General features: G+C 42.4%; 1 pseudogene; it reads left to right on the forward strand.

The window, feature by feature from the left end:
• The first annotated feature begins 2,700 nt into the window (after nucleotides 1-2,700).
• LOC143645519 (nuclear distribution protein nudE homolog 1 pseudogene) lies at nucleotides 2,701-27,808 on the forward strand (annotated as a pseudogene).

Consider the following 27,808-nt stretch of genomic DNA (forward strand, 5'->3'; position numbering starts at 1 on the left):
ACGCATAACTGTGCCCCCAAGGCCTTCCAAATCTGGCCTTAATCACGCTCTCCAGATATCACCACTCCAGCCACTTTCCAAGCCCAGCCAGGGCTCATTTCCGAGTACTGCGCGCTACCTCCCACTCCACGAGTAACTTTCCGCGCACCGCTTCCCTGCCATTCCTCTCAAAGACCCCCAAATTCCTGGGGCCTTGCAGCCACCTCACGGGCGCCCCTCTGAGTTCCCAGGCGCATTCCCCGCGCGCTCCCCTGGGTCCCTGCGTTCTGCGCAACTTTGGTCACGCGCCCCCGCCGTTAGCTGCGCGCTCCGCTGCCCTGACCCGGCGCTCTAGCGCCGCGGCACCTGCACCCCCGCACCCCACGCAATCCCTCTCCGTGCAACCCCCAGCACCCACAACCCCTGGGCTCTGCGGACCAGGGGCCGCGCCCACTGGAAACTGGCCTGGCACGTTGTCCCTAGTGAGGTCCGGAGACCCTCGGGACCGCAGCAGCCGGATGGGCCTGAGCCCTGCCGCCGGCGGGGAGCGCCGGCTCTGTCGCCCTCGGTTTCCAGGATCAGGCCCCAAACCCGCCTCAAAAGCCGCGGGAACTTGGGCTCCCGGGGGACAGGACCGAATGACAATGAACCCTGCTCCTGAACGACCATCTGTGCGCCAGCCAGGTCCGTCCAAGGAATGGGGACCCTCTCTCCAGGGGAGCCTGAGAGTACCGGGGCCGCCGTGCCTGCTGACCCCGGCGCGCCGTCGGACCCTCCTAGAGTCCCCACAGTTCCTTTCTGGACCCCTTCTCATGGGCAGTTGTTGATTGTGCAAAATGTGTTCATCGCAATAAGCGAATATTTAGGAATGTTCATTTATTGTTAATTGAATCAAAGACACCAGCTCCCTAGAGCGCCTGGCGTCCAGTGACCTCTTGGGGATTTACTTTCCTTCTGTATTTCGGGGTGTGGGGGGGCGGAAAGTGGGGCAGAGAGGGCGGCTTCCCAAGGCCCAGCTGCGAATGGCTCTAGCTCTGCAGAAGCTTCTGCCTTTTGGGTTTAGTCTCACGATTTCTGCGATGCTGTGGAGAGAGACAATTCTTACTTCTTCACCTTTTCCCCGGATTCCGCCCTTTGGAATTCCTCAGTCTCTCTTTAGCAGAGAAACTGAACCCTCTCTAGCTCTTACTCCCACGCTCTCCTTCGCTCATCCACAGTTTTATTGAGGGTTCCCAGGAGCCAAGCCTGGGCCCAGTATCGAGGTGAGAGGCTCTCCTTTCACCGGTTTCACTCCATACAAGGCAAACTGTCTGTAGCATTTTTCTTCCCCCTTGAATTAGAAGAAACCGTGGGATCCCAAGCGCTGTTGGTCCAGCTCCCAGCGAAGCAGCCCCAGCAGGATGTGTTAGACCAGGGAAGAACCTTCCAGGAGGGGTAAGATTCTTTCTATGAAAGCCTTTGGGTAGAGAAGCCTCTGTAAGAATTCACTCTGATGGCAGTTCTGTAAACGCAAATTCTGAGGCGGTTTCTGTAGAAACTAGCCTATCACTAATCAGAAAATGGAGGTGGACCAGCTTCTGCAATGACAAATTGATGACCCTGCCAGGGACCGGCAGGCAGCGGGAGGTGGCTTGCAGCAGTTTCTAGCCATCGGGCCATTCTCGAAATCATTGAGAATTGCAACACTCTAGAAGGGAGCTCGTGATACTACTAATTGCAGTCATAACTCAGGAATGATGTAGCCTCCTTGGAAATTTCCTCAACGTGCTTTCATTAAAAACAGGATAAGTACCTCTTTTAAAATTATGCAGGGCTTAATTAAAAGAGCTCTACTGGGAATGAGGGGTCTCCCCCCCCCCCCCCCGTATGGTATAATTCTGGAGAATGAGAGTTGAAGCACAGGAAAAGGTGAAGAAAACACCATGTTTGAATGTTGGCAACTGGACCCAACGTGGACCATGCTTTCTCCCTTAACCTTCCTGACAGTTCTATGAGGCCAATATTATCATCTCTATTTTATAAATAATCAACCTGAGGTTCAGACAGATCAGTTTACTAGTTCAAGTTTGGGCAGCAAGCATCAGAGCCAAGATTCAAATCCAGGTCTTTTGGTTCCAAGATATTTCGCTCTACTATACTACCCAAAAGCATTCTCTTGCCTTCAGTTTCAGAGACAAAATTGTTATTTTAAGAGATAAAATATATTGATTTCTTTCACATTACTTTGCGTTCCAGTGTTGGGTGGCTCAACAACATTTCTCAGAAATAAGGAGCTAATTAATAGAAGAAATAGTTCAAGAATTCAAGAGGCTTGGCTCTGGCAGTAGGATGAGATGAGAAGGGAAGGGCAGAGGCCGTTATGTACAGTTTTCTTTTGTTCAGCTATGTGCAAGTATCACTTTAATAAGCATTTTTAAAGAGTATTAGTAAATTAAACAAACAAACCTGAAAGTTACGCATTGCTGTCATTAGCATTTTAAACAATTGCCAGAAAACCAATCAACCGCAATTATTTTGTGTGAAAGCTATTGTGTCACAAAAACAAGCTTAGAGGGGAAATGTTTCCTGGGATTTCAGATCCCAAAGGTGTAAGGCCTGGCCCAGTAGACTCTGGCTGGAAGGCCCCCACCTGAACTAAAAGCCGTGAACATTCGGGCATACAGCTGTTCAAACTCAGCCAACCAAGACCTGCCCTGACAAACAAAGGACGCCCCACTGCACATGGCCCGTAGCTATGTCCGCTGCATACGGCTCGTAGTTAGGATCCCCACCCCGGCCAAGGCCCGTATCTATGCCCCTGGCCCTAAAGAGTGCGAAACTCCTAACCTACCACAGGAGGCCCCATAGGTATCATCAGCACCCCCATCAGCTAGCCTATATCTAGCCCCGCTGCCCCTAGGAGGGCGCGACTTCCCTGGCCTGCACCTGCGCACCTGGACCTGGGAACCTCGCCCCAGGACAATAAACTTTTTAAACTCGGACTCAGTTTCTCTGATTTCTCAGTCAGCTACCATCTAAAACCTGACATTTTGGTGCCAAAACCCGGGAGGAGTTTCACGGCACCTCCCGGGGGAACTGACTCCTCCTTGCTGGACAGACCTGGGACCCCTCAACTGCCCATCGGCTGGCCTGTTCTCCGAGCGGACTTTTACTGACCTGTGCCTTCTGAGTCAGCGAGTCATCCCTTGCCCATACCTCAGTCTTGTCCCTGCCATCCAGAGGGACTTGTCCATAATCGCAACTGCATCAGGAGCCCCTCTCCAACCGAGTTGTCCTCCTGGGATGCCTGGAAGGCCTCTCGGTCTCCTGCCATTTCCAGGGACGTGGGGTGTGGAGACGTCCTCACTCTCACTCCTCCCTGCCAGTCCCCCAGGGGGGACCCTGTTCCAATAGTCCAGCCATGCCTTGGGATGCCGTGACTTGGTCTCACTATTTCCGGACTGGACATAAATTATGGGCAACCAGGAGTCTCACATGGACCCAAAAATCCTGCTTGCATGTTTAATCCACAATCAGGCTAAATTGAACATATCCATAAAAATGAAAGAGCTTATCTTCCTGTCTACCATAGCCTGGCCCCAGTATCCCCTCCCAAATGGGTCAGCCTGGCCACCCGAAGGCACCTTAGATTTCAAAGTCCTCTCTGATCTGGACACTTTCTGCCAACAGACCCGCAAATGGTCGGAGGTCCCATACGTCCAGACTTTCTGGCATCTAAGATTCCAGCCGGATTTATGCGCTACTTGCAATACCACTCAAGTTCTCCTTGTAGCAAAGGAACCCTCATCTGCCCCTTCCCTTACTCCTCCCCCATCCTCGTCTTCTGCATTCTCCAATGAGCCAAAAGAGCTGGCCTTTCCGCCAGCCCCTCCTGCTAACCCCCCCCTCCCTACGCCCCAGAATCTCTCGCCTCTCCAGTCAGCTCCCACACCTGGTCACACGACCCTCCAGTGCCACCTTCTGCTCAGGTGCCACCCTCCGTGCCCCTTAATTCCTCATGCAAAGTCACGGAAGCTGAAAGCGCAGTCCGAGTGCCTCCCCAATCACATGACCCTTCGAAGCCATGCTGTCCTCTATCACATGACCTTCCAGTGCCATATTTCACATCTCTTTGCTCTCTATCACATAGCCTTCCCATGCCACCTTCTGCCCCAGCATCATCTTCTGCACTTCTCTGTCCCCTTAGTGAAGTCGTGGGAACTGAGAGCGTGGTCCGCGTTCATGTTCCCTTCCCTCTCTCTGGTCTGGCGGCTATTGAAAAACGCCTGAGGTCCTACTCTGCAAATCCTACGGTGTATACTAAAGAATTCCGTCAAATAACCCAGGCTTTTGACCTTATCTGGCATGATGTTTATGTAATCCTGTTCTCTACTCTCACCCCCAATGAGCGCAGTTGTATCATAGCTGCCTCCCGTGAGCATGCGAATCAATTGCACCTGTCCAATCCTGGCATACCAGTCGGTAAAACCGCAGTTCCCCTGGACGAGCCAAACTGGGATTACCATGTGGGAGGGGCCGGCTGCAAGCGCCGGGACCGAATGGTTGAGAGTATATTAACAGGATTAGAAAAAAGGCAGCCCAAAAAGTTGTTAATTATAATAAACTCTGGGAAGTTACCCAAGAAGCTTCAGAAAACCCCACAGTTTTTCTAAATCATCTCACTGAAGCTCTGATTCAGCACACTAGGCTAGACCCTGAATCTCAAGCTGGAGCCACAGTCTTAGCCACCCACTTCATAACTCAGTCTGCCCCAGACATTAAAAAGAAATTTAAAAAGGCAGAGGATGGCCCTCAACCCCCCATCCATGACCTGGTGACCATGGCCTTTAAAGTCTTTGATAGCCGGGAGGACACAGTCGAAGCCACTCAGCAGGCCCACCTCCACCAAAAAGTAAATTTACAAGCCCAGGTCATAGTAGCAGCCCTGAGGCCAGCAAAGCTTCAGCAACCGGGAAGAAGGGGTCCACTGAAATCAGCAAGGAGCACTTCACCGGATTGCGGCCAGGAGGGACACTGGTCCTGCCAGTGTCCACACCCCAGGCCACCCACCAAGTTGTGCCCAGAGTGCAAGCGGCATGGGCACTGGCACAGCGACTGCCCAAACCGGCAAACTGGCTCGCCCTTGGCACCTCAACACGGAGTGCCAGCTAGCCAACCAGACAATGCAGCCCGGGCTCAGTGACCCCTATCACCCTTGCTGAGCCCAGGGTAACGCTACAGGTGACAGGTAAGTCCATTTCCTTTTTGGTGGACATGGGGGCCACTTATTCAGTTTTGCCTTCTCATTCTGGTTTTAGCAGCCCCTCCCAGGTCTCGGTGGTTGGCATTGATGGCAAAACCTGCCAATCACTGCAAATGCCGCCGCTGTCATGCAGCCTCGACTAAACCCCCTTCTCTCACTCCTTCCTCATTTTGCCCTCATGCCCAACTCCGTTACTAGGGTGAGACAGTCTCCAAAAATTGGGAGCCTCAGTCCAATTTAGCCCTCCTTACCCCTCCCCAGGGGCAGGACTCTTCTTAGCAGCCCTCATCCCAGAAAAGGCTCTCTGTCCGCCGCTCCCACCAGACATAGTTAACCCCGAGGTCTGGGACACTTCAAAACCTATAGTGGCCACACATCATGCTCCAGTTATTATTAAACTCAAACAGTCTTCCTGTTTTCCATCATGGCTCCAGTTCCTGATCTCCAAAGCTCACTGGTTAGGACTAAAACCTATCATTGACTGCCTATTGGATCGCAAAATTTTTATTTCATTCAACTCTCTGTACAACACCCCCATTTTACCGGTAAAGAAACCAAATGGGGACTACCGTCTAGTCCAAGATGTCCACCTCATTAACGAAGCTGTGGTCCCCCTCCACCCCATCGTTCCTAATCCCTACACCCTACTGTCACAGATTCCTCCCCAAACTACTCACTTCATGGTCCTATACCTCAAAGATCCCTTCTTTACCATTCCGTTACACCCGGACTCATTTTTTCTGTTTACATTTACTGGACAGATCCCCACACCAACTTGCTCCAGCAACTCACTTGGACAGTCCTCTCCCAGGGATTCAGGGACAGCCCCCATATTTTGGGGCAGGCTCTTGCATCTGATTTACTCAACTGAAAACTTCAACCGAGTGCTCTCTTGCAATATGTGGTTGACCTCCTCCTTTGCAGCCCCTCCCTTTCCCTCTCTCAGCAACAAACGGCTACCTCCTAAACTTTCTAGGAAAAAAAGAGTATTGGGTTTCTCCTGCCAATGCCCAAATAAGCCAAGCCTCAGTCTCTTACCTAGGGCTAACAATAATCCTGCCACCAAGCAAATCACTGTCAACCGTCGCAAAGCCATTATGGCTCTGCAACCACCCACCATGGCTAATGAAGTCCTATCCTTCCTCGGATTTGTGGGATACTTCTGTCAATGGGTCCTCAACTTTGTGCTTCTAGCCAAGTCCCTTTATGTCGCAGCAAGGGAGAAACCGACCGGGCCGCCCTCTCAACCAACTATTGTCCGGAAAGCATTCAGCTCTCCGGTTGAGGCATTAACAGCGGCTCCACCGTTGTCTCTACCAAACCCCCAATGCCCCTTTCACCTCTTTACAACTGAAAAACAGGGAATAGCTATTGGGATCTTAGCACAGCCCCTAGGACAAAAGCACCAACTTGTAACCTACTTGTCCAAACAACTAGACGCCACGGTTAGGGGAGGGCAACCATGTCTACGCACACTTGCGGCAGCTGCAGACCTTACCAAAGAGGCACTGAAACTCACACTTGGCCAACCAATCTCTGTCTTCTCGCCTCATTGGCTAGCTGATCTTCTTACACACAAATCCTTAGAACACCTAGGACCTTCACATATCCAAATATTTCACCTCCTCTTCATAGAACACCCAGCCACCAGCCTTTTAACCTCACCATGACTTAACCCAACTACCCTCTTCCCAGACCTACCTATGGCATCCCCTTCTATCCACTCCTGTGTAGAAGTGTTAGACAGCCTTGCCAAACTGTACACACATATTTCAGATCAGCCTCTGCCCCATCCAGACCTTACCCTGTATATAGACGGCAGGGCCAACATCACAGCCAAGGAACAATGAATAGCTGCCTACGCTATTGTTACAGACTCTGCAATAATAGAGGCCTAAAAACTCCCCATAGGATATACCTCACAGAAAGCAGAACTGACTGCACTCACCCGTGCCCTTACCCTCTCAAAAGGGAAAAAGGTAAACATTTACACAGACTCAAAATATGCCTTCCTTATTGCACACTGTCACTCAGCTATATGGAAAGAATGAGGCTTTCTCACCACAAGAGGATCTCCCATAATAAATGCTAGCCAAACCTCAGATTTGCTTGCAGTGCTGCAACTCCCAGCAGCAGTAGCAATTATTCATTGCTGAGGACATCAGGCACAAACCTCCCCAGTATCAAGGGGTAATGCTAAAGCTGATGCAGTAGCCAAGTCTCTTACTACCTCACCCTCCCAACCTTCTGCTATACTCTTCCTACAAACAAAAACACAACCACACTACACTGAATCTGAAAAAGAAAACCTATTAAAAAGGGGAGGCACTGTATCACAGAAAGGGTGGATCCTCCTCCAGGGAAAAATTGTTATCCCTCAGCTCCAACTACTACCTCTCATTACTGAAATCCACCAGATGTGACACACCCAATTGTGGGTGTGAACTGTTGATTAGATGGATATGTGACTCTGCCCATGCAAGGTGGGTCTTGGTTAGTTTACTGGAGTCCTTGAAAGAGTCGACATAAAGAACCATTTAGGTGAAATATTAGATGCAGATGTTTGGAAATGGAGAAGACCCTGGAGGTGCCAAGAGCTGAGAGAGCCAACAGAAACCAAAGCCAAGCAGACAGTGCCATGTGCCTTTCAATGAGATGCTGTTCTAGTTTGCTAGATGGTGGAATGCAATATACCAGAAACAGAATGGCTTTTAAAAAGGGGAATTGAATAAGTTGCAAGTTTACAGTTCTAAGGCCGAGAAAGTGTCCCAATTAAACAAGTCTATAGAAATGTCCAATCTAAGGCACCCAGGGAAAGATAGCTTGGTTAAAGAAGGTTGATGACATTCAGGGTTTTTTCTCAGCTTGGAAGGGCTGAAGTCTGCTAGCTTATCCTCTGGCTTCTTGTGTCATAAAGCCCCCCTGGGAGGTATTTTCCTTCTTCATCTCCAAAAGTCACTGGCTGGTGGACTGTCTGCTTTGTGGTTCTGTGATGTTCTGAAACTTTCTCCAAAATACTTCTTCTTTTATAGGATTCCAGTAAACCAATCAAGTCCCAGGTAGAAAGGGTGGAGACACATCTTCACCTAATCAAGTTTAATAACCATACTTGATTACATCATATCTCCACGGAGATAATCTAATTAAGGTTTCCAACATACAATACTGAATAGGGATTAGAAGAAATGGCTGTCTTTACAAAATGGAATTAGGATTAAAACATGATTTTTCTAGGGTACATAAATACTTTCAAGCCAGCATGGACATTAAGCTAAGAGATGAAACTCAGAGTTTTGCCCTGGTGCAGCTAAGTCAGGGCCTGCAGGAACTAAATGCCTATTTGTAGGGTGGGGAAGTGGGTGTGTTCTGGGGTACCACACCTTTCCAGGAAGAAAGCCCATGACTGTTGACCTGACTCAGCAGGCTTTGAGAGCCCTGTGATCCACTGGATGCGCTGGGTGGTGGGTAAGTACCATTGGTTAGGACTCTCAGGTAATCAAGTTACACTCAGGTGTGTGCTCAGGTAGAGTGAGATGGAGTCAAGAGTTGGTTCAAGACTACGTAAAATCTCATCTGGGGTCTCCTTCTGGACTGACTCAGCAAACCTTGCCCGATAACATTACCATCACACCTCCCTCCCACATTAGTGCCAGAAATGGCCCGAGTTCCAGTGAGTTGAGTTCCTGCAGTTGTGCTTATTGATCATCCTCATGGGCCTTTCTTCTTCCCACCTAGTGCCAGGACTTAGATACACCTCATAACTGAATGACACTATCATTATCCCCATTTTGCAGATAAGGAAACGGAAGTATCGAGAGTATAAGGATCTGACACATGGTTGCAATGATGAGGGAGCTGGGCTCTAAACCCATGCCACCTGACCTCAGAGTCTCTCCTCGTAACCACCATGCTAAATAGTACATGTGGCTCTTTCTGCTGTTGGAGAGGGCCTGCACCCCTCTGTACCCTCTGGTTCTAGAACTAGAGCCCAGTCCCCAGAAGAGGAGGATAAGGGCTGTTTCATTGAGCTATTGACTTGAATGGAGGAAGGATCTAGAAGCTGGGCCTGTGACAATTCACGGCAGGGCCCCTTGAATTGGGTTAGCACTGCTCACATTCTCTAGTGATGCAGTTTCCTCTCTAAAGGTGGAAAAATGATGTATATGGGGTTAAGAAACCTAACGTGGTGGACTGCATTATTATTCTTCTCCCCCAGCAATAGCGGGCTTGGCAGTGTGATTTGCTTTGTTCAGTGAAATGGGGTCAGAAACAATACATGCCATGCCTGGGAGAAGCTTTGAGAGCCAGTGCAGGGGTTGTCATGTTCTCTTTTCCCTCTGCCTTGATTGCTGGGTTATTCCTGTTAAAGGCTGCTCTGCTCCATTAACTTGGTCCAGATGGAAGATATGGAACGTGGACACAGATGCCCTGTGATGGGAATGTAGTTTGCATGAACAAAAAACCCTAGGTGTAACTGAAAACCCTAGGAGGCCTTTAGGATCCCTGCTTTCCACTTATAGCCACCTATCCTGTCTGATTGTGTTCTGGTTCAAGAGTTATCTTGCTGCTAATTGTGTGACTTGAGACATTTATTTTTCCCTCTCTGGAGTTCTGCCCTATTGTTTGTGAAGTGAGAGGAAAGGAATATACTGAATTCGATCATCTCTAACCTGCCGCTGACAACCGGTGTGCTGATGAAATAGCCCTTGTTGGAGCTGATCCCCAGGTATCTCTTTGATGTCTTTTTGGGGGACCCTTAGTTCAGTCACTGGGGGCAGGTGGTGTTGCATGATGCTTCTTTTCTCTCCTGTGACTGCTTTGAGGGTAGATATTTTCTGTAAACAGAGAACCAGAAGGGACAGGTTTCAGGGTGGGGCATGCCCAATCTCCTTCCCTGAACCTAAGGGAAAAGAAAATGAAGTCCAGCTTTCAGTTGCCTATAACTCTGCTTCCTGTGTGGGAGGCCTGGGTTGGGGAGCCCTGTAGCAGATGTGCTGCTGCATTTGCATTTTCCCTTGAAGGCAGAAGACGTAAGAGTTGGTCAGGGAGGGTAGGAATCCTGGTTCTGGTCCCAGCTCTGCCATAGACTTGCTGTGGGTTTTTAAGCAAAGTACTTTGTCTCTCTTGTCCTCAGTTCCTTCCATGTGATATAAGAGTGTGGATTATTCACAGATAACCATGATCTCAAATGGGCAGGACTTTTGAAATGAGTGAAGATCTCAGCAAAACCTCTCCTAGAAAAGCAATGATACACCTGAAAAAAATTGTCAGAGACAACCATTTAAAGACTGAAGATTTAACCAAAGGGATACATGAAATTGAAAAACATTAATTCAAGAAACTCAACTGAATTTCAGAAGAAATGGTGGCCATCAGAAGATTTTCAGGCCCCCCTCCCCAGCTCTGTGATAGGGAGGCACAGCAGAGGGGTGGTGGCAAATTCATTTGGAGCAGAGAGTAGAAAATGCCATGCCTGGAGATATTGTGAAAATGCTGGCTATGCCACTGGCAATTTTTCTGAAAATTGCCAAAATTTCAGCTGGTCTGAAGATGCAATACTGATTGGAATAAGAAACAGACCAACAGACTAGTTAGAAATTTAACATGAAAATCCAGCTAATGAGACATCTAAAGAGGGTCTTGCAAAGCTGGCACATATACCTGGTGGTCTGGAAGGCATGCCCAAGGCTGCACACACATTCAGGAGAGACCAGAGGAGACCCTAGTGAGTCTCTCATCCCTGGCTGACCATGAGGTCTTGTGAACACAGAAAGTAAAAGCTGGAACAGACTTGTAAACCTGCTGAAGTTTGATTGAGCTCATTCTCCAAGCTGCACAGGGCTCTATTGGCAAAGGATGGAAGCCTTACAGACTCAAGGTGAGACTCAGCCTCTGCCCAGTCATGGGTCCACCACTAAGTTATGTTGATCCGGGGACAATTCATTGGAATCCAGGCTTAAAAATAAAAACAAGAAGAAAACTGAGCAGTTACACTGGAGGTTGCACACTGTGGGGTAAACAGGAGTCACAGAATTAGTCCTGCATGTCACTAAACAAACTTAAACATAATCAACAAATATCAAACCAACACCATGCCTTAGAGGAGGGTTCATCAGAATCCAGAGTTGCTACAATGAATTATCTAAAATGTCCAGTTTTCAATAAAAATTTATGAGACGTTCCAAGAAATAGGAAAAAATGAATCAAACCTTTCTGATTTAAGGAAAGGATGTTAAAGTAATTAAAGAACATTAGGGCTACCATGACTCATTAAATAGAGAATATCAATAAATAGACAGAAATTTTTTAAAGGTGCCAAATGGAAATTTAGTGTTGAAAGGCACAAAGGCCAAAATGAAAAATTCACTAATTCACTACAGGGAGTCAATAGCAAATGTGAACTGTCAAAAAGAAAGAAAGAACCAGCCAACTTGAAGATCAGTTCATAGGAATTATCCAATCTAAAGAACAGAAGAAAAAAAGAATGAGGCCTGTGAGATACCATCAAACAAACCAATATTTGCATAACGGAAGTACCAGAAAGGGAGACGAGAGAAAAGGGGCAAAAAAAAAAAAAAAAGATATTTGAAGAAAAAATGGTCAAAAAGTTTCCAAATTTGATGGAAAACATTAATCGACACTTCCAAAAATCTCAGCAAACACTTAAGCAGGATAAACAGAGACCAACACTTTGACACATTATAGTTAAATTGTTAAAAGCCAAAGAAGAAATCTTAAAAAAGCAAACGAAAAATATAAATCATTATGTGCAAGGCAACTGCAATAAAATTAACAACCAACACTTCATGAGAAACAGTGGGGTCCAGAAAGCAGTAGTAGGATGACCTATTCCAAAGGCTTAAAGAAAAAATCTGTCAACCAAGAATTCCATATCCATTAAGTATTTGAAAGGCATCAAATGTGAAAGAACTATAGATAGTGCCAGATAAGCAAAGACTGCTAGAATTTGTTGCTAGCAGACCTGCCTTAAAAGAAATAGCAAAAGAAATTCCTAAGGCTGAAAGGAAGCCACACCAGATCCTAACTCAAATCAACATGAAGAAATAAAATATGCCAGAAAAGGTAATTACATAGGTTGTCATAAAAGAAAATATAAATAGGTGTTTTAGATTTTCTTCTCTTAACAAATTTCAAAGCTGCAAATGAAAGAATAATTATAAAATTGTATTGTTGGACTTCTGATATACAAAGATGTAATAAATATGACATAATAGCATGAAGGAAGGAGGCATAAATGGAGCTATATTGGAGCCAGGATATGATTCCAAATGATAACTTGAATCTACAGGAAGAAAGGAAGAGCCCCAGAAATGGTAAATACCTAGGTTAGTGGAAAAGACTTTATAAATATATTTTTTCTCCTTCCTATCCTAACTAATTTAAAAGACATATGTTTGTATGATGCAATATCTATGGCACTGCATTGATTTTATAATATATATATGATGTCTCTGATAATAATGGCACAACGTGGGGGGAGAGGGAATGGAGTAATATTGAAATAAACTTTCTATATTTTAATGGCATTAAGTTAGTACTAATTTGAAGTAGAAAGTTGAGATATATATTGTAATCCCTAGAGCAGTCATTTCACAATAAAAAGTCCACATTCTATTCTATATGAATAGAATTACAAAAATATTGATTAAAAGTAGCAATTTTGGTACATAGTTGCACATAAAAAACACTTTCCCATATTACTTCCTTATCTTTATGAATATCCTTATTTACATAGTCTGGATATTAAACCCTTATCAGACATATGGCTTTCAAATTATTCTCCCATCCTGTAGGTTGTCTTTTCACCTTCTTGGTAAAGTCCTTTGATGCACAAGATTTTTAAATTTTTATGAAGTTCCATTTATCTATTTTATCTTGTGTTGCTCATGTTTTTGGTGGAAAGTCTAAGAAACCATTGCCTAACACAACTTCCTGAAGATGTTTCCTCATGTTTTCTTCTAGGGATTTTATAGTTTTTATTCTTATATGTAGGTTTTTGATACATTTTGAGTTCATTGTTGTATATCCTCTGAATTAAGGCCCCACCTGGAATCTTCTGCAAATGGCTATCCAGTTTTCCCAGAACCAGTTGTTGAACAGATTATTCTTTCCACATTGAGTGGACTTGGTCCCCTTGTCAAAAATCAATTGGTTCCAGAAACCTACACGTTCCAGATGGGTTCCTAAACCAGGTGAAACCCAGAGGGGCCAGCCTCTCCAGAATGTCAACTAGTTCCATCTCCCTATCCTATATTATCGATAGCCCTTTCCATCATAAAAGTGTTAGAATGAGCATAATCCAAATGCTCCTGAAGATTGGGAGAAAGATCAAAGGAGAAAGTGGAGTTATAACGGAGAAGATAGGATTCAACAAATGAATATGATTGCTGAATCCTTACATTGATATTTCTTTAATCTACAGTGACTTGGAGCAACTAGAATGGAAAACCTAAAAATTGTAGAACTGTAACCTATACCAAATTTTGAAATCTGTTCTATAACTAATTGCTGTGGTGTGTTATGAAATTTATTCTTTTTTTGTAAATATGCTATCTTTCACAATAAAAAGTCAATTGAATACAGATGTGAGGATTTGCTTTTTATTTTTTTCTTGCATGGGCAGGATCCAGGAATTGAACCCGAATATCTGGTATGGCAGGAAAGAATTTTGCCTGCTGAGCCAACATTGCACCACCCTAGATGTGAAGGTTTATTCTCGAACTCTCAGTTTGATTATATGCATCTGTCCTAGTGCCAGTACTACACTGTTTTGATTACTGTAGCTTTGAAGTAAGTTTAAGAATTGGGAAATGTGTGCCTCTTCCAACTTCATTCTTCTTCAAGATGCTTTTGGCTATTTGGGACCCCTTACCCTTCCATATAAATTTGATGATTGGCTTTTTCATTTCTGCAAAGAAGGTAGTGGAATTTGGGTTAGGATTGTATTAAAACTGTAAATCACCTTGGGTAGAACTGACATCTTAACAATATTTAGTTTTCCAATCCATGAACATTGAATATCCTCCCATTTATTTAGGTCTCCTTTATTTTCTTTCAGCAGTGTTTTGTGGTTTTCTGTGTGCAGGTCCTTTATGTCCTTTGTTAAATTTATTCCTAGATATTTTGATGTTCGTGCCCCTCATTTTTTGAAAAACAGACTTGCTGGATATAAAGTTCTTGTTTGGCAATTATTTTCTTTCAGCATTTTAAATATTTTATCCCACTGCCTTCCTGCCTCCATGGTTTCTGGTGACAAATCAACACTTAATCTTATTGGTGTTGTTTTTGTGCATGACAAGTTGTTTTTCCCTTGCAATACTCAGAGCTAACTCCTTGTTCTTGATATTGCAGTTTGACTACAATGTGTCCTGGATATGGTTCTCTTTGAGTTTATCCTGTTTGGAGTTTGTTGGCCTTGAATATGTGTATTTCTCTTTCACTAAATTTTGGAAGTTTTCTGCCCTTAATTCTTTGAATATTCCTTCTGACTCTTTCTTCCCTTTTTCTCCAACTGGGACTTCCATAATGTACATATTGGTATGTTTAATGGTGTCCCACACATCTCTTAGGTTCTGTTTGTTTTTTTTCATTTTTTTTCTTTCCCTCCTCAGCCCAAATAATTTCAATTGTCTTATCTTCAAGTTCACTGATTCTTTCTTCTACCACCTCCAATCTCATGTTGAACTCCTACAAGGAATTTTTTTATTTCAGTTACTGTGGTCTTCAACCCAGTATTTCTGTTTAATTCCTTTTTCTAATTTCTATCCCTTTATTGAGATTCTCATTTTGTTCATTTATAATTTTCTTAATATCTTTCCATTCTTTTTCCATGTTTTCTCTTTAGCTTTTGAAGTTCATTTTTAAAATGTCTTTGTCTAGTATGTCTTTGTTGGTGGTTCCTGAAGTTTCATTTGGTTCCTTTGGATGGGCCATCATTTCCTGTTTGTTTGTTTGTTTGTTTGTCTTGTAAACTTTTGTAGCTCCACTAGGGAGGAGCCAGAAAGTGCACCATGAGCTTTTGCTACTGATTTTAAGCTGTATTTTCTTGATTTGGTGCTTACCTGGTCATTACTGCAACCCCCTAGCTGCTTTCCAGAGCACCGAGGAAGAGGTCTCTGCCCATTTTTGCTAGTTGTTCAAAGAACCTTGGAGCATTCATCTTGGTGAACTGAAAGTCCTTTTTTTCCTTCTTCCTTATTCTGGTGTTGATATTTCTTGACCTGGCAGGTCCCTGAAAGCCCAGCATGGACTTTGGCCTTGGTTTTGTCTCTGTGCAGCAAGCCACAGCTTCTGGCCTCCCTCAGCATCCACCATGGATATAGGACCAGTGTTCCTTTTATTTCCTTCTATGTAGGTATTTCCTTTATTTAAGAATCATCAATGTTTTATTGCCTTTTTCTTTTTTTGCATGCTGTATTTATATTGCCTTTCCCTTTTTAAATGCAATTTTATTGATATATATTAAATATTCACATACCATATAATTATTCAAAGTGTACAAGGAATGACTCATCGTGTCATCATATAGCTGTGCATTCATCATTGCAATCACTTTTTGAACATTTTCATTGCTTCAAAACAACAACAACAAAAAGAATAAAAATAAAAGTAAAAGAGCACTCAAACATACCATATCTTCCTTTCTCCCTGTTGTTAATTTTTTGTTGTTTTTTTTTTCCTTACTCATCTATCCATACACTGAGATAGATGTGAAATCCCAATAGGATTTCACAATCATAAGATCACACCTTAAAAGGTCTATAGTTATTCAGCCATCTTCAAAAATCAAGGCGAATGGATTCCATTTCATCAGTTCCAAGTATTTACATCTAATTACTCCAATACATCAAAAACTGAAAGGGAATATCTATATACTGGGCAAGAATAACCTCCAAAATGACCTCTTGGCTCTATTTGAAATCTCTCAGTCACTGGCACTTCATTTTGTTTCATTTCTCTTCCCCCTTCTGGTCAAGACGGTTTTCTCAGTCTGTGTGGGTATTTCTTGGTCTGGCAGACCCATGAGGCCCTAATGTTGACACTGGGCTCATTTTAACTTAACTTCAGCCCTTTCACCAGCAGCAGTTTCTGGGCTTCCACCAGCATCTGCCAATACATAAAGAAATGGTGGACCTTCTTATTCATTGATATTCTTTCTTTTGTGTGTGTGTGTGGGGGGGTGTCTCTTGGTCTGGTGGGTCCCTGAGGTGCCAGCATGGATATTAGCATAGGTTTAGACCCTCCAAGCATCAGCAACTTCCAGCATCACATCAGCATCTGCTGGGATGTAAAGAACCAATGCACCTTTTAGTTTTGGTTAGGTTTCCTGCTTTCTCTTGCTTGTGTTACACAGTCAGTGGATCACTGAGGGACCAGTGCAGATAATGGCCTCAGTTTTGGCTCTCTTGGCAGCAGTGGCTTCAGATCTCACACCAGCAACTTCCAGGAGGTAAAGCCAGCACACCTATTTTTCTTCTTTGCTTGGTTTTCTTTCTTTTGCCTGTGTGTGTGTGTGTGTGTGTGTGTGTGTGTGTGTGTGTGTGTGTAGTTCTTCATTCGGCAGATTGCAGAGAGACCAGTACAGGCACTGACCTCAGTTTCAACCTCCATGTCACCAGCCTCTGGCTTCCCATCAGCATCTATTGAGGGTCTTGAAGAGACCATACACCTTTTTGTGTGTGTGAGAGAATGTTTTGTCCATTTGTTAATATTTATTTTTATTTTTTCTTTTACCCTTTCTTTGTTTCCTTGATTTTCTTTCTCTTTTTCTTTGTTCTTGGTATCGCAGACTGAGAAATGGAAAAATTAGATTTCCAGAGTTACCATAATAAAATATTCAGGGTGTGTATTTATTTTGGTTTGCTAATGCTGACAAAGTGCAATATACCAGAAATGGACAGTTTTTTAACAATGGGGAATTATTAGCTTACAAATTTGCAGTCTAAGGCTGTTAAAATGTCCCAATTAAGGCATCAACAGGATACTATCCTCTCTAAAGATCAGCTACCAGCAAGCTTGGGTTCCTCTGTCAGATACCAAGGCACATGTTGACATCTTCTAGTCTTTCTGTCCTAGACTTCACTGCCTCCAGCTTCTGGCCTCAGTGTCTTCCTCTCAGCTTCTCTAGGACTTTTTCCATGACCTTCCATGAGTTTTAAGTGTGTCCTTTATTCTCCTATAAAGGACTCCAGTAAGAGGATTAAGACCCAACTTGGGGTGCTCCTGAACTGAAATAAACTAATCAAAAGATCCCACTATGGTTGGTCTACACCTACAGGCATGGATTAAAAAGAACATGGCCAGCTCATTCTCTCCAAATTCAACTCTGCAAGTGAAATCATTGTCTTCCCCCCTACATGGAATTTGACATCCAGGGTGAAAGTCTCCCTGGCAACATGGGAGATGACTCCCAGGGATGAATCCAGAACTGGCACCACAGGATCAACATTTCCATCCTGACCAAAAGGGGGAAAAGAAGTGTAACTAATAAAGTATCAGTGGCAGAGAGAGTTCAAATAGAGTCAAGAGGCTACTCTGGAGGATGCTCTTATGCAAGCCTCAGTTAGGCATACTCATCATAACCTGCCAACCCCCAACCAGGATCATTCCAGCCAGTCCTAAAGAATACCTAGGGCAATATATAAGATTCCACAAGGGTTCCAGGCACTAGAGTAACTTCCCAGAAACCTACAACCTCCAAATGGGTCCCTGATCCAGATAAGTCCTGAAACCTAGCCTCAGCCTCTCCAGAACATCACATAGTTCCATCTCCCTACCCTTAATAGGGACAGACCCTTTCAATATGAAACATTTAGAGTTTCCATATCCCAAACACCCCTAAAGAGAGGGATGGAAAGATCAAAGGTGATGGTAGAGCTATACAGAGAAAATAGGATTTAACAAATGAATATGAATGCTGAATCATTAAATTGATATCTCATTTAGTCTCCAGTATTTTAGAACAGCTAGAAGTAAAAACCTGAAATTGTGAAATTGTAACCCATGTCAAAGTCTGAAATATGTTCTATAACTAATTTTGGTGCTGTGCCTTAGAATTTATAGCTTTTTTTGTATATATGTTATTTTTCACAAAAAAGGAAGAAAAAAAGTCTATTGTGATAATAAAAAATATTTAAGCCTCTAGCCTCCTATATTCTGGAGCAGCTAGAAGTAAAAATATAAGAGGATTGTATGGTAGCCCATGACAAACTCTGGGATCTGTCCTGTAACAACTTGTTGAAGAGTGCTTTTTTATTTCTTTGCTTTGTATATATGTTATACTATACAATAAAAAAAGTTTAAAATAATAATAAATAAAAAGAACATGGCTGGGGTGCATGGGTGGTTCAGCAGTAGAATGCTCACCTTTCATTCAGGAGACCCATGTTCAATTCCAGGATCATGCACCCCAAAAAACAAAGAAAGAAAGAAAGAAAAGAACATCATCTTTTCTGTGGTACACAACAGCTTCAAACTACCACAACAGTTTTCAACTAAAAATTACAAAACATAAAGGGACAGAAAAGTATGATCCTATCTCAGGAAACAAAAAGAATTTGATGGAAACTATTTTGGAAGAAGCCCAGTCTCTGGAATTATTAATCAAAGATTTTAGATGAACTCTCTCAAATGAAATTAATGAATGAACGGAAAAAAGGACAAAGAACTAGTGTAAATCAAGAAAACAATGTATGAGCAAAATTAGAACTTCAATAATGAGATAGAAATTATAAAGAAGACCAATTTCAATTCTGGAGCTGAAAAGTACAGCAACTGAAATGAAAAATTCAGTAACAGGGTTCAATAGCAGATTGAAGGAGGCAGGAGAAATGATCAGTGAACTTGAAGATAAGACCATTGAAGTTGTCTAAATTAAGAAGTTAAAAGAAAAAAGAATGAGAAAAATGAACAGAGCCTGAGGACTTGTGGAACACTATCGACCATACCAATACCTGCAACATAGGACTCCCAGAAGGAGACGGAAAAGGTATTTGAAGGTGTAATGACTAAAAGCTTTCCAAATCTGATTAAATAAATGAAAAAAAAATCCAAGAAGCTCAATAAACACCAAGCAGGATGAACCCAAAGGAATCTATACTGATGCACATTGTAATCAAACTGTTGAATATCAAGGCCAAAGACAGAAACTTGAAAACAGGAAGAGACAGGTGACACATCATAACCAATGGATCCTTAGTAAAACTGACATCCAATTTCTCATTAAAAACCACGAGGGCCAGAAGACAGTGGGAAGTAATAAAGAGCTGATAGAGAAAAGATTGTTATCCAAGAATAATCAGCAGAAGTTATTCTTCAAAAATAAGAAAGAAGTTAGGACATTTGTGGATAAACAAAACCTGCCTTACAGGAAATCTTAAAGGGTGTCCTTCATGTTGAAAGGAAAAGACACTAAACAGTACTCAAAACTATATGAATAAATAAAGATCTAGGGTATAAGTAACCAAACAGGTGAATATTAATGTCAGTATTATTGAACTTTTTTGTGATGCTATGTTTTACTTCTTATATGGCTTAAAAGTAAAATGTATGAAAAGTATAAACTATTTTTACTAGGCATACTATGTATGAGGATGTAATTTGTGATAAGAACACATAAAAAGGGGGTAGAAGGATATAGGAACAGAGTAGGTGTAGATCAAGTTAAGTTGGTATCAATATAAACTAAATTGTAATAGACTTAAGATGTTAAGTGCAATCCTTATGCTATCTATAAGGAAAGTATGCAATAAATTTACACAAAAGGAAATGAGAAGTGATTCAAAATGTATCATTATAAAAGATCACCTCAATGAAAAAGGGAGGTAGTAATTGAGAAAAGGAGGGAGAAAAGAAGGTATAAGATCTACAAAAATAATTAGTAAAATAGCAGAAGTAAATCTTACCTTATCAGTAATTACCTTATATGTAAATGGACTGAACTCTCCAATCAAAAGATAGATATTAGGAGAGTGGATAAAGAAACATGGCCCAATTATACACTATTCACAAGACTCATCTTTGATGCAAGGACGAAGCATGTTGAAAGTAAAAACATTCCATGCAAATGATAATCAAAAGACAGCAGGGGTGGCTATACTAATACTAATATCAGACAAAATAGGTTTTAAATGAAAAACTATTACAAGAGAGAAAGGACATTATATCTTGATAAAAGGATCAATTCAGTAAGAAAATTTAACAATAAATGAAATATATGACCTATCAGCAGAGCATCAAAATATATGAAGCAAACACTGACAGAATTAATGGGAGAAATAGACAGTCCTATAATATTAGTAGGAGATTTCAACACATGACTTTCAACAATGATAGAACATCCAAATAGAAGCTCAGTAAGGAAATAGAAGAACATCGTATGACTCTAGAAGAAATGGAAAACCTCAACAAACCTCTAATAAATACAGAGATCGAATCAATAATTAAAAAACCTTCCCCAAAGATAATTCCAGGACAAAATGGCTTTACTGGAATCTAAACATTTAAAGGAGAATTAACACCAATGCTTCCCAGACTCTTCCAAATACGTTAAGAGTTGGGAGCACGTCGTGATTGATTCTACAAAATCAGCATTCCCTTGATACCAAAACCTGATAAAAGGCACCATAAGAAAAGAAAATTATGGGCCAATTTCCCGTATTAAGATAGATGAAAAATCTTTAACAAAATACTGGCAAACTGAATCCAACAGCATATTTAAAAGATCATTCATTATAAAGAAGTGGGATTTATCCCAGGAATGCAAGAGTGTGTCGATATAAGAAAATCAATGAACATTGTACACCACATAAATAGAACAAAGGGGGGAAAACATTTGATTATTTCAATAGAGGCAGAAAAGGTATTGTATTAGTTTGTTAATGCTGCCAGAATGCAATATAACAAAAATAGAATGGTTTTTATAAAGAGAGTTTATTAAGTTGCAAGTTTACAGTTCTAAGGCTATAGAAATGACCAAACTAAGGCATCCAGATAAAGATACCTTAACTCCAAAGAAAGACTGATGGGTCTAGAACACTTCTGTCAGCTGGGAAGGCACATGGCTGGAATCTGTTTAGGCCTTTGGCTTTTCGTTTCAGACAGCTTCTCCAAGGGCAATTTTCTTTTGAATCTCCAAATATCTGGGTCTCACGTTGGCTCTGAAGCTTTTTCCAAAATGGTTCCCTCTTAAAGTACTCCAGTAAGCGACCCCATCTTGAGTGGGTGGACACACATCTCCATGGAAACCACCTAATCAAAAGGTCCAACCCAACAATTTGATTGAGGATTAAAGAACATGGCTCTTCTGGGGGTAGGCAACAGTTTCAAACTAGCACAGTTATTTAACAAAATCTGGTATCTTTTCTTGATTAAACAAAAACACCAGAAAACTAAGAATAGAAGGGAACTTTCTCAAAATTATAAAAGCCATTTATTAAAAGCCCACAGTTGGGTGGGCCAAGGTGGCCCAGCAGGCAGAGTTCTCACCTGCCTGGGTTCAATTCCCAGTGCCTGCCCATGCAAAAAACAAAAGCCCATAGTTACCATCATATCCAATGTGAAAAACCTTGAAACTTTCCCTCTTAAGATCACGAATAAAACAAAGGATGCCTGTTTTCATCACTGCTTTAAATATTGTAACAGCATTCTAACCAGAGCAATTAGATGGTACAAGAAATAAGAGGTTTACAAACTGGAAAGGAAGAAGTAAAACTGTCTCTATTTGTAGATATCTTCTTACATTTAGAGAATCCAAAGGAGTCCATGAGAAAATGACTAGAGCTAATACATGGCTTCAAGCAAAGTAGCAGGGTACAGAATCAACATGCATTGTGTTTTTATACACTAGGATGAAAAATCTATTGAGGAAATTAAGAAAACAATTCCACTTACAATAGCATCTGTTTCAGTTTGTGTATTAGATAGGGTTCTCTAGAGAAACAGAATCAACAAGCAACAGTCGCAAATATAAAATTTATAAAAGTGTCTCATGTGACCATGGGAATGCAGAGTCCAAAATTCGCAGGGTAGGCTGTGAAGCCTATGATTCTGATGGACAGTGTGGACGAACTCCACAGAAAAGGCTCACTAGCCAAAGCAGAAAGAGAGCCTGTCTCTTCTGAAGTTCCTTAAAAGGCTTCCAGTGATTAGATTAAGCATCACTCATTGCAGAGGACACTCCCCTTGGCTGATTACAAATGGAAGCAGCTGTGGATGCAGCTGACGTGATCATGATTTAATTCTATGAAACGTCCTCATTGGAACAGACAGGCCAGCACTTGTCCAACCAGACAAACAGGTACCACCACTTGGCCGTGTTGACACATGAACCTGACCATGACAGTTTGCTAATGCTGCCAGAATGCAATATACCAGAAATGGATTGGATTTTACAAAGGATATTTATTAGATTACAAATTTACAGCTCTAAGGCCATGAAAATGTCCAAATTAAGGCATAAACAAGAGGATAACTTTACACAAGAAAAGCTGATCATGTCCAGGGTTCCTCTGTCACGTAGGAAGGCATATGGAGACATCTGCTGTCCTTTTCTCTCAAATTCTGGTTTCAAGCAGCTCTCTTAGCACCTCCACATGCCTGTGTCTGCTCTCTGTGTCAGCTCACCAAGTATCTGTGCTTTCTCCAAAATGGTTCCCCCTTAAAGGGCTCCAGTAAGCAGATTAAGACCCACCGTGAATGGCCAGGGTCACATCTCCATGGAAACAACCTAATCAAAAGGTCCTACCAAACAATAGGTCTGCCCTCACAAGATTGGATTAGAAAAACATGGCTTTTCCAGGGTACATAACAGTTTCAAACCAGCACATTCCACCCCCTGGATCCCCAAAGATATGTCCTTTCCAAATGCAAAATACAGTCATTCCATCACAATATTCCAAAAGCCTTAAATCATTTCAGTAACAGTACAAATGTAATTCAAAGTAAAAAATACTACAAAGTTTCAGCAAAATACTACAGGCATGGTCTGTCCTAAGGCAAAATTCTCCTCTGGCTGTGGATCTGTGGAACTCAGAACAAATTATCTGTGCCAATATACAAAGGAAGGACAGTCATAAGATAAACATTCCTATTGCCATAGGAAGAAATTGGAAGGAAAATGGGTCACTGGAACCACACAATTCCAAAAATCTGCAGGCAAACTTTCAAAGTCTGAGAATCATTTATAGAATGAAGTTTTATCTTCAGAGCTTGTGCTGGTTTGAATCTATGGTGGACCCCAGAAATGCCATGTCCTTTAATCCTCATTCAATATTGCTGGACGGGAGTATTTTGATTATTCCCATGGAGATGTGACCCACTCAATTGTGAGTGGTAACTTTTGATTAGATGATTTCCAAGGAGGTGTGTCTCCACCCACTGAAGGTGGAGTTGCTTACTGGAATCCTTTAAAAGAGGAAACATTTTGGAGAGAGTCCCTTTTTGTAGAGCCACGAGAAAGCCAGCAACTGTCACCATGTTCACCATGTGCCCTTCCAGCTGAGAGAGAAACGTTGAAAGTCATCAGCCTTCTTGAACCAAGGTATCTTTCCTTGAATGCCTTAAATTGGACATTTCTATAGACTTATTTTAATTGGGACATTTTCTCAGCTTTAGAATTGTAAACTAGCAACTTGTTAAATTCTCCTTTTAAAAAGCCTTTCTGTTTCTGGTATATTGCATTCCAGCAGCTAGCAAACTAGAACAGAATTTGGTACCAAAGGAGTGGGATGCTGCTTTGATTTGCAAATACCAAACATGTTGGAATGGCTTTTTAGATGGATAAGTGGGAGATTCTGGAAGAGTTGTGAGGCTCTTGATAGAGAAGGTCTAGAGTTCTTTGAAGAGACTGTTGGTAGAAATGTGGGCTCTAAAGTTACTGTTGATAAAACCTTAGATAGAAATGAGGCACGTGTTATTGCAAACTGGAAGGAAGGCGATCCTTGTTTTAAAAAGGCAGCTAATCTAGCAAAACTGACTAGTGGCTTTGGCCTGAAGACAGATTTTAAAAGCCATGAACTTGGATATTTAGCAGAAGAGATCTCCAAATTATATGTGGAAAGTGAAGCATGGTTTCTCCTCACAGCTTATAGTGAAATGCAACAGGATGCAACAGAAAGAGATAAACTGAGAAATGAACTCTTGGGTACAAAGAAACCATAAATTGATATCCTGGAAAATTCTGCGCTTTCAGTAAGGGAGACCCTAAAATATGGTGCCCCATGTGAGGATTTGGCCAAATGTGAAACCAGCCATTTCAGAGAAAGCCAGGATTGGACATGGAGCTATCCAGGAAGGATTTGTGGAAACTCCTATGTCTGATGGGCATAATCCAAGGCTACTGCATGGAAAGCCAATGAGAGTGCCATGGGACCTCTACAAACAGAGCCGCTGTCAGTCTGTACTGGGGAGTTCAGAGAAGGAACACTGTGAAAGTAAAATAATTTCAGAGCCAAAGCCATGGAGGCTGAGGTCTGAAGTCAAAAAGCCTCGGGCCAGGAGAGTGGACCCACCTAAGCCCGTGGAGAGGGTGAGTTTGCCCCAAAGGCATAGGATGAGCCTTCCATCTCATGGCAGTGGAAGAGTCATGCCTCCTCAGGCCATGGAGAGGGTGGAGCACATTCCTTTGGGTTTGGGGAGAGCCTGGCTGCCACCACATGGAGGAGTTGAGCATGTGCTCCGGAAATGGCAGAGAACCCGGGTGTGGCCCCAACCCTTGGAGAGCGTGGAGCTAAGAAAAGGTGGTCTCCCCAACGTCCCCCAAGGTTGTGTTTGGAGAGAGACAGGACTCTGCATAGGCCCTTGGAAAGGGTGGGACTGCCCCTTTCTAAAGCCTTGAAGATAAATGACTTTCAGACTTTGAAATCTTATGGACTTTGCCCTGTAGATTTTTGAAATTGTATGGGTCTGCTGCACCCTGTGTTCATTCCTCCCTATGGTAATGGGTATATGTATCCTAAGACTGTTCATCCTTTGTATGTGGGCAACAAATAACTTGTTTTGAGTTTCCCAGGTCCAGAGTCAGAAGATAATTTTGCCTCAGGACAGACCATGTCCATAACTGACTTGATGAGATTTTATACTGTTTCTAATTTTGCATTTTATTGGCATTGTTACTGAAATGGTTTAAGGCTTTCTGATATTGTTATGGAATGAATGCGTTTTGCATTTGGAAAGAGCATGTCTTTTTGGTGTCCAAAGGGTAGAATGTGCTGGTGTCAATCTATGGTGGACCCCAGAAAAGCCATGTCCTTTAATCCTCATTCAATATTGCTGGATGGGAGCATTTTGATTATTCCAATGGAGACGTGACCCATCCAATTGTGAGTGGTAACTTTTGGTTAGATGATTTCCATGGAGGTGTGTCTCCACCCTTTGAAGGTGGAGTTGCTTACAGCAATCCTTTAAAAGAGGAAACATTTTAGAGAGAGTCCTTTTTTGTAGAGCCACGAGAAAGCCAGCAGATGTTGCCATATTCACCATGTACCCTTTCAGCTGAGGGAGAAACATTGAAAGTCATTGGCCTTCTTGAACCAATGTATCTTTCCCTGGATGCCTTAGATTGGACATTTCTATAGACTTGTTTTAATTGGGACATTTTCTCGGCCTTAGAACTGTAAACTAGCAAATTATTAAATTCCCCTTTTTAAAAGTCATTCTGTTTCTGGTTTATTGTATTCTAGCACCTAGCAAACTAGAATGGGGCTCAAAAGAGTGGCAGTCCCACCCTTTTCAAGGACCTATACAATAGCCTTGCTCTCCTGTCCACATGCATGGGTGGGTCCGTTCTCTTGGCCTGAGATTTCCTGACTCCATACCTTAGCTTCCATGATTCTGCCTCTGAAGTAATTTTTCCTTCAACTTGTCCATTTTTGTCCCTTCTAGTCCAGACTGGCAGTGGTTCCCTTTATACGGATCCCACAACACTCATCAGTTTTCCATACAGTATGCAGGGATCAAAACCATTAGACAATAGGACTTCCCACAAATCCTTTCTGGATAACTCCATCTCCAATTCTGGTTTGTGCTGAAAAGACTGAACTTTCATGTTTTGTTAAATTCTCACATGGGGCATTATTCTCTGAAGACTCATTTTCCAAAGATTCAGAATTTTCCCAACTATCAGTTTCTGGTTTCTTTGTACCCAAGAGTTCAGTTCTCAGCTTATCTCTTTACTCTCACATTTTATTATAAACTGTAAGGAGAAGTCAGGCCACACTTTCCACATTTAGTTTGGAAATTTCTTTGACTAGATATATGGGCTTGTTGCTTTCACATTCTGCCTTACATCCACCACCAGTACTCAATTCTGCCAAATTCTCTGCCACTTTAAAACATGGGTCATCTTTATTCCAGTTTGCAATGACACTTCATCATTTCTGTCTAAAGCCTCATCAGAGGTATCTTCAGAGTCCACATTCCTACCAAAAGTCTGTTGAGAGTAATTCAGGCCTTTTCTCTTAAAGGACTCCAGTAAGCAGATTGAGACCCACCATAAATGGTGGGAGTTCACATCTCCATGGAAACAGCCTAAGAAAAACGCCCCACCAAACAATAAGTCTGCCCCCACAAGACTGAATTAGAAGAACATGGCTTTTCTGGGATATATAACAGTCTCAAACCAGCACAGCGTCTGAAAGAGTAAACATCTAGGAATAAATTTAACCAAGGATACAGAAGACTTGTAACTGAAAACTACAAAACACTGCTGAAAGGAATTTAAAAAGACCCAAATTTTAAAAAAGACCCAAATAAATGGCAGTACTTCCCATGTTCATATATTGGAAATCTTAATACTAAGATGTTAGTATGACCGAAAATGATCTACAAATTTATTGCAATCTTATCAAAATTCCAACAATTTTTTTCTTGTAGAAATGAGCAAACTGTTCTTCAAATTCACATGGAGGTTCCCACTTCCTGAACCTGACAACATGCCACAAAAAGAGTAGGTTTCTTCATTCCCCTTTTTACAACAGAGGACTCAGTAAAGACAACTTTCAGTTTTGCGGGGAAAGAAGCTGACTATCAGAAAGAACTGGCTATGACCTACAAGCAGAGGGCAGAGAATACACAAGAGGAGCTCTGAGAATTCCAAGAGGAAATCGAGAATACGAAGCTGAACTGGAGAAGCAAATTGCAGTGATCTCCTGTCAGAAAATAACCACCTTAGCATAGAGTTAGAAACCATTGAGGAGAAGTTTGAAATGCAGCATTCTGAGGGCTACCAGCAGGCTTAGAGCTATCTCAGCCTTAAAGGATGACTTCCCACAGGCTAAAGCAATCAAAGATCAACTGCAGAAATATCCAAGAGCTGGAACAAGCAAATGATGAGTTGGAAACAGCAAAACGGCCACAGTCATGTCTCTGGAAGACTTTGAGCAGTGCTTGAATCAAGCCATTGAGAGAAATGCCTTCCTGGAAAGTGAACTTGATGAGAAGGAGACTCCACTGGAATCTATTCAGTGACGGAAGGATGAGCTCAGAGATTTGCAGCAGCTCTCACCCCAGACCCCACTCAGGTGGAGCTGTCATCCAGGACAAAATCTCCAATGCTTTATGGCACAGTAA

The sequence above is a fragment of the Tamandua tetradactyla genome, chromosome 9, assembly GCF_023851605.1.
Source record: "Tamandua tetradactyla isolate mTamTet1 chromosome 9, mTamTet1.pri, whole genome shotgun sequence".
Taxonomy (NCBI): Eukaryota; Metazoa; Chordata; class Mammalia; order Pilosa; family Myrmecophagidae; genus Tamandua; species Tamandua tetradactyla.